Below are 8,033 nucleotides of genomic sequence, written 5' to 3'. Positions count from 1 at the left end.
CCCAGCTTTTTTGGAACTTGGTTGTATCACATGTGAGATGCTGAAGTTCTTTAAAGTAATTACTGTTTTTTCTCTCCACAGTGTGGAGAAGGTTGGTGCAGGTAAGGTGATATAAAAACAAGAAAACAAACAAAAAAGGGAATGGGAAGCACCTTGAGATGACTGTTGTTTTAGTGTTGTATAAATAGAATTGAATTGAATTGAATTGAACTGAATTGAATTGAAGTGAATTGAATTGAATTGAAGTGAACTGAAACGAAGAAAGGAAGAGGTTGTGGCCACAGACTGAATAAGGGAGGTGAGCTGCTAAATGAGTCTTGCTTCAGAGTCTTCACAGATCCATCGACGACTGAGGCTGGTGAACTCCTGCATTCCATGTGTGACAGTGAGGCAGTGCATTACAACTCTGCTTAAAATGATGGGTTACCAGCTAGTGAACTGGTTGACTTGAACAAGTGTTGTATTTTATTTTATTTTTCTTTGTTAAAATTCATAGTAAACATTACAGTTTTGTTTGGGTCATTAAATTTCAGGGCTTTTTAAGAGAGGCTCTTTTTTAGTTTGCAAAAGGGCAAAAGTTTGATGGCTTATGAAGTTCTTCATGTTTTAGTAATTTAGATAACTGTGATTTAGACATCCAATGAAAATCAATCACGGCTCTGTTGGCAAATAGGGTAAAATGCAAAGTTTTCTGAAGTACTAACAAATAAGTAGTCACTTTTTATTCCAGTTTATGCTCCACAGACTACTCTTTGGGATTCAGGATGTTATCCTGTATACTCAGGACTCTTTCAAATATTATGTGAATCAGAGCTGAAAACTGAGGATCTGAATTCAGTGATCCTGATGATGGCTTCAAAGAAATATACAGGGACATACCAGCTCACAGCTATTTTAGAACGGACGGTCAGTTGTAATAACACTGGACTGATGTTAGATTGTACTGATGGAAGCCTATTTAATTCAAGAGCATGGATATATTGTATTTTTATATTTTTGTAGTGCATTTGATGACATCGGACATCTTTTTGTAATGAAAACTTTGCACTACTTTGGATTTGGAAAGAAGCTTGAACACACAATCCATAAACTCCAAATTCAGTTGCATTTATACCAAAGGCATTAACATTTTTAACCACATTTCTTTTCTTTGTAAAACAAAATTTGTTTACTAAATTAAAATTACATTATCTATGTCTTAAATCACTTTGAAACATTGGAAAAGAGAATGCTGCATAGGTTAAACTGGACAAACCATCCTTCTTAAAAAAAAAACTTATCCCACTGCCTTCAAGATGGATGGATAAAGAATACATTGTGTACTCTGAGACTTCTCCTGAACTCAGACAGCTCAGCATAGTAGCAATTAACTTTTGTGATGATAAATGTACAAAAGGTTTTCAGAAGCATTCAGTTGCAGAAAGTCTAATCTTCTTCTATTTTGAAGGAATTTGAGGCTGAGGAGGTTCGTCTAACAAGGAGTAAGCATATTTCACTTCCTCTTCCTCCCAAAGGGAAAGAGGTGAAATTCAAAATTGTAAATGAAAGTTACCATCAAAATAATCCTTCAGGCTTAAGTTGGTTTAACTTGGATATGACCACCTGAGTATTCTGTGAAGATGATATAGAAAGTGTGGATCGTCTACTTTTTCCACACTGAATCACTGCAGGCTTTCTGGAATCACAGGAGGAGCTGGTTACAGTCCAACAGGATTCAATAAAACAATATGGAATATTTTTTGAGACTTTGGTATCAGGACTCTTTTTTTCTTTAGGAACTTTTTTATGCTTATGCTTTTTCACGTTTATTAATATTTTTAATATTTATTGTATTTGATATGTCTCTTGATATGTCTCCTAAACACTCAGCCTTTGTATAATTTATTTTTGTTTGGTGGATAGCGCCTCATCTGTTTGTATTGCTATTGTTCATTAATAAAATTGGGTGGAAAAGTTCTCTTTTACGCCGTGTGTTGAATTTCAGGATTGTCTCTATTGAGCTGGTATTTTCATGCAGTCAGTTTTTACAGCGACACTTCAGGACAAAAAAGGTACTGCAAGTTTAATACAGTTAAAAACAAAACAAAAAGACACCCCTACCAAAGAAAAAACCACTAAAAACAAGACAAAAACAAAACTATTCGCCGTGAATTAACAATAGATCTTTGTGGGAAACGAATCCGTAAAAATCCAGCCTTTGTGTATGACATAGCACACACAGTAATTTACACAGGACACAGTCATCCACATAATGGACTGACAATAAAATAATTAGAACACCTGTATAGCCTATTCGGGGAAATTAACGCAATTTAATAGCAAATATTTTAGATTAAAGTTTTTTGTTTTTTTTTCTTCTGTGAGCAGCTCGTTATCCTGTTCTGCACAGCATTCCCCCTCCCGCAGACTGAAAGTGAAAGTATCCCGACAAACTTCCTGTGACAATCACGCAGCAAGGGGTATGACCGTGGAGGTCACCGGGGAAGAATCATGGGTTTGATGTTGACCATATTTATTTACTGGACTCTAAGTGCAGGTGAGTTATTGTCACAGATTACAGCTTGTGTGTAGGTCAGCAACAAGTATCGGCACTACAGGCTACCACATGAACTTAACACTGTTTGATTTCTATGCCCGTGTGTGTGTGTGGTGTGTGTGTGTGTGGTGTGTGTGTCATTCAGGTGTGTGGAGTGTCCATCAGTTCCAGTGGCTGCCCTGCTCCTTCATTGACGAGCGTGTGTTTTTGAACAAGGACAACCACACAGAGACTCGGCTCATCCACAGAGAGGCTATACTTCAGTTTGGTCCAAAAAGGAGATGCTCCTGTTAACCGAAACGCCATTACTTTCCTCATCACCAGTGAGTCACTGCAGCCTGCATGAGGAGAAGGCTGAAAACAACATGAAAAACAACAACAACAGTGTGTTAGAGTTTAATTTATCATCTTCTAGGATCAAAGTTGGATCTGCTGCAGTATGTGGAGGGGGTGGAGGCAGAGCAGCTGAAGTGTGAGCTGCACAGATACAGCACAGAGGGCGGTTACGTCCGCTGGCCTGTCCTCGGTGCCCGGGAGTACAACCATGGTTTACCTGCATCCTCAGACACAGCAGGGGCCTCTTCACCATCACCAGCTTCCTCAGGCGCCCCTTCGACCAGCCTCCCCCAGGAGGGCCAGACTACCAGAAATGGCCCCCCATCCCTAACAGAGAGGTGCTCACGACCACAGGTAAACTGAACATATGAGGATTTCAGACTAAAACTGAATATATCTGTCTTAAAAGTTTGTTTTTTGTTGGAGTTATGACTAGTCGTTAGTATTACTGTGCCAGAACCCCATAAAGCAGTGGTTCCCAAACTTCTTTTGCCAGGCCCCCCTTTGTTTTACAAGAAAAATGTTCACGCCCCCCCCCCCCCCCCCCCCCCCCCCCGCACAAACGCATCCTCCAAACACACACACCCATATTTTGTTTACAAACTCCATTGCGGTTTATTTTCACACCTCAAACATTTAGTAAACAATTAAGCAAATACAAGTAAACGGCAATAAATTACAGGTAGTAATAAAACTCTTTTATGCTACGTCCACACCTACATGGGTATTTTTGAAAACGCAGCTGTTTCTATGCGTTTGGGCCTTTCGTCAACACGTAAACGTATTGCGATTCACGAAAACGGAGATTATTTAAAACTCCTTTTTTAAGTTTATGTGTGGACGAGGAATACAGAGTTCGTCACGCAACGACAAAGGTATGTGCCTCTTTCACGCCACGCTGTGCGCCACGTTATTGTTTACATGAGATGAATTGCAGAATGGCAGATAGAGACAAAATACTGTTACTGTTAATTTATCTGCAGTTTTTACACGCTTACATATACACACGCAGTTACTGTCCCTGCATTTAGAAAGGCAGAGGCGTCACGGTGTAATATTTTACGTGTAGTTGTTTTTTCCTGTGTAATAATATTCAACATTGCTATCATTACATTTTTCAAAAAATGCCTCTCTGTGCAAAATGGGTTCAAAAACAAAAACAGCTGTGGGATACTGTTTGTCCGTGATTTGAACCGGGGAAACAAATCGTGGCAGGATCAGCCTGATATTATTTGTATCCCACTGTAACTTTACTGCATAATGAGTTACATGTCCAAATGTCAGAGTAGTTAGTCATTACAAGAAGTGTTTGTCAACTAAAAATCGACATTGTGGATCGTGTTTGGCCGTGATTTGGAGAGCCCAGCCCGTGCTTCCGACGCAGGGAAAACTATTTGCAGGGGAGACCTACCTCCGGCACTTGTGCAGGTGAAGCCAAAGGGAAGACATGCTTCACCATATTTCTAGTCTTTGGCTTGGAAGGGAAGTTGGTTTGGAAACATATTTGGCGATGCTTCATCTCCTGCTTTGCGTTTGTGTGGGAGCCCGTCAAAAACCTGTCCATTATGCTAGCAGTGTCCAAGCATTCTTTTTTTTCTTTCTTTTTTTCATACTGCGCCCCCCATGTAATGCTCTGCGCCATTGCATGGGGGGGCGGGCCCCACACTTTGGAACCTCTGCCATAAAGGAAGAAAATAAATATTATGGGAACAACCTTTGACTGAAGGAAAATAAATAAAACAGTTAACTTGATTACAAATGACTAACCATCCATTAAAACAAATGATAAAATGTTAATAAAATAATTAAAATAATGAAATAATAAAATGTACTTATTCTTCTCATAAATACATTGATTTAGGTAGTCTGATTAATAATTAAATGAAGAACTACAATCAAAGTTAGACATCAGCAGTCTCACTGATGACACATTTAGAAGTTCTGAATGAGACTGGCAGTATTCACTCCGCTACAAAATGTATTACACCAGCACATAAACTAGAAAAATTAGTATTGTTTGAGAGAGAGTGCATGCACATGTTGGGTGTGTCCCAGAACAAATGTGTATTTGTCCTATAAGATGTGGTTGAATGCACCATTAATGACAACAAAGAGCATTTGGATTTCCTCAACGTGAGCAGAATTTTTAAGCTAATAAAGATAAGAAAGTGGATCATGTGGAACAATGGTACCGAGTTAATGAGGAAGATTGCATGCATGTAACAGACCCTGTGTCTGTGTAACTAATATCAGCCAGTTGGTGTTAATGATTACATGAATGAGACAAATAAACATATGTACACAGATAAGAAGCAAGGATCCTTGTGTTAAGTATATGCACAGTAGGCTGTACCAGGTTGTTTGTTAACTTGGTTAGTGGTTACCCAGCTAACCAGGAATCTTCAGCCTAATGGCTTAGAATTAGGGATTGCCAGAGTGTCACATTCAGATGTAAGAAATGTCACACCTCTTAGGGTTCATCTTCAACTTTCAATACACAAATGAAAGACGGCCTTTCTCATGCTCCTACACTATTATTGGACACTTGTATTGAGAAATGTGCTCAACGACTCACATGTGTTCATGTTTGTGGCACTTTTCCACAGTTGCCATGGTCATCAAAACACAGACTCCCTCAGTTAAGCACGCCTGAAGTTCCAGCAAAAGCTCCACTGCCAGTTTTGATGTCGACCACAAGGGTGCAAAGGTCACTGTGGAGTGGCACAAGCAGCACCACGGTGAGAGGACCAAGCTCTTCAGTTACAACAGGCGCACAGGACAGACCCAGGGAAGTGGGTTGGACTACGTGCCTTGCAGCCGGAGATGCCTCCTACACCCTCGCCTCCACCATGATAAGCAGTGAAGGGACCTACATTGTTCAGTGTCCGTGAATCCACTATTCGCCAGGGTGGATATAATCTGCAGATTGAAGGTGAGGAAAACAGTCATAGGTCATGGACAAAAGTGCTAATACTAAATGTTTGTGCTGATCGATAATTTTGAATTTTATATGCTTTTAACCACATTTATTGATGGAGTTTAAGTGGATGGAGTTTAAGTGGACTGTGAAAAAGCTGTTGTGATGTGTACAGCATACTGTGACAACCATAAATATTCTTATTATACTGTTTAAAGTTTACTGGAGACGTTTACTGCTATCAGGAGCAACTTCAAAAATATGTGGTAGAACCAGTCTGTCGCTGTTTCCTGCTTGCATGCCTGCTGTCACTCACTCTGCTGTTCACGCCCACTTTTCAGCATTATCAGCATAGCATCATCGCTGTCAGGCTACACGCTGTTGGAGGGTGCACATGAATAAGTCTGCAAAACCATTTTTCCTGAATAGGGCAAAATAGCATGTAATGCATCTTTGTAAATGCTGACAATTTTTTTTAACTCTTTTTAAAATAACATTCTGTCTTTTTTTTTAAGCAAATCATTGCTCTTAAAGTGTTCATTCTTACCTTATGTGATAAAAGTCGTATGGTGTGGAGGTGTTTTTATGATTCAGAAATATAGAAAGTCAGCAGAAAAGCCTCTGTTCGTTTCAGTTTTTAAAGAAATGGGGTTTTTTCTCTCTCCTTTCCTCAGAGCCTCCCCATGTCTCCCTCAATGTGGACCCAGTCTCTCACTAATGGAGGGTAACAAGAGGAAGATTGTGTGTGAGGCAAACAGCTACTACCCTCGGGATGTGGAGATATTTGGCACGAGCAGGATCCAGTCGTGTTGGGCGCTCCACATCCCAGGTCACTGGAGAATGTCATCCTTTCCTACCACAGAGAAAATCGGACATGACCTTCTCGTTTGTCGGCTTCTTCTACCTCCAGGCTGCGCTCAGGGACTCTGGGAAAAAGTTCACATGCAGCGTCTCCCATCAGTCCCTGAAAGTACCCATCACAAAGAGCTTCACCCTAATTGTGGAAGTGAGTCTCAATGTAATACTAGAGCTACAGCTGGGAGCAGCAGAACTCATGTGTGTTCTGTTTCAGAGCCAACAAACTGGATGTTGTACCTCGCTGTGGGCTCTGTTATGATCCTGCTGTTGTATGTGAAGCGGAGCTACCTGCACTCAGGTGAGTGATACAGATCAGCTGCTACATCAAACCACAAAATACAGTCATATGTGCTTGCTGTTTGGGAGTCACTGAGATGAAAGCATGTACAAATATGAAGATCATTATGACATGTCACGCGTTGATAATTATAGAGGGTAATTATCATTTTTCTTCACAGCATGGAGAAAGTTAGCAGGTAAGGTGATATAAAAACAAACAAACTGGAGGACTGGGAACGGAGCGAGAGGATGTGGCCCCATTCTCAACACACAAGGCAAGCTGGCAAACTTTCCTTTCTGGGGTCCCCATGGAAACATCAGTGAAAGGTGGATTTGTGTTGATGTGTAAACTCCTGCATGTATGAATGTAAAACAGTGCAATAACATTAAAACTACTGAAGATCATGGGTTAGCAGCTACTGAGCCAGTGGATTCAGGAGCCAGGACTCATTCTTCTGATGCACAAGACACTTTTTGGACTAAACACTGGAAAGACAAGGTTCTTTATAGCCACTGAGCTAAATATAAACGGCATATTGAAAACCGAATGTCAGTTTACTAAATGAAGATTACTGTAAAATCAATAAATATAATAAGGATGCTGAAAAGAATGAATCCACTGTAGATTCAGGTTAGCAAACAGGAATAGAAAGATCTCTTTCAGACTGGAAAGACATTCTGTCTAATTTATTAAGAAATTATGCTAATGAATAAACCTTTCTTGTTTAAATATGTTATGGTGTGTTCTCCCTTTGACTGGGACTTCTTAGTGTTTTTTATTAAGACAAATAAATATACACTGTATATAATAATGTACAACACAATGTTATAATAGATTAAGAGTATTGTTGTGCTGTGGGAGCCCTGCCTCCACATAATTATGTAATTAAGGTATGTTTATATATAATATACTACTACTTATATAATGATAACCATCACTATATGTATAGTGTATTTCTTTGTACATTTTAGACCAGTGGACCAAATAGGTTGTGAACTGGCTTTTATTTAGGAGTAGGTAGGTCCTCTCTTCCTCGGCAGCTCCATGACTCTCATTATGTTGGACACTGGTTCGCTTTCTCACGCAGAAATCGCTACCAAAACACA

At 39.8% G+C, this 8,033-nt stretch overlaps 1 long non-coding RNA gene and 1 pseudogene across 1 annotated transcript; both read left to right on the top strand.

Annotated features, from left to right (window-relative positions):
- Positions 1-2,367: 2,367 nt before the first annotated feature.
- Positions 2,368-6,517, top strand: LOC109199157 (uncharacterized; annotated as a pseudogene).
- A 311-nt stretch (positions 6,518-6,828) lies between these two features.
- LOC109199158 (uncharacterized) lies at positions 6,829-7,658 on the top strand. Its single transcript, XR_002059630.2, has 2 exons — positions 6,829-6,945; positions 7,106-7,658. It is a non-coding gene; the product is annotated as an uncharacterized LOC109199158 (long non-coding RNA).
- Positions 7,659-8,033: the final 375 nt, after the last annotated feature.

Source organism: Oreochromis niloticus, unplaced genomic scaffold (genome assembly GCF_001858045.2).
Source record: "Oreochromis niloticus isolate F11D_XX unplaced genomic scaffold, O_niloticus_UMD_NMBU tig00007408_pilon, whole genome shotgun sequence".
NCBI classification, from domain to species: domain Eukaryota; kingdom Metazoa; phylum Chordata; class Actinopteri; order Cichliformes; family Cichlidae; genus Oreochromis; species Oreochromis niloticus.
This window is presented reverse-complemented; position numbering and strand designations above follow the sequence as displayed.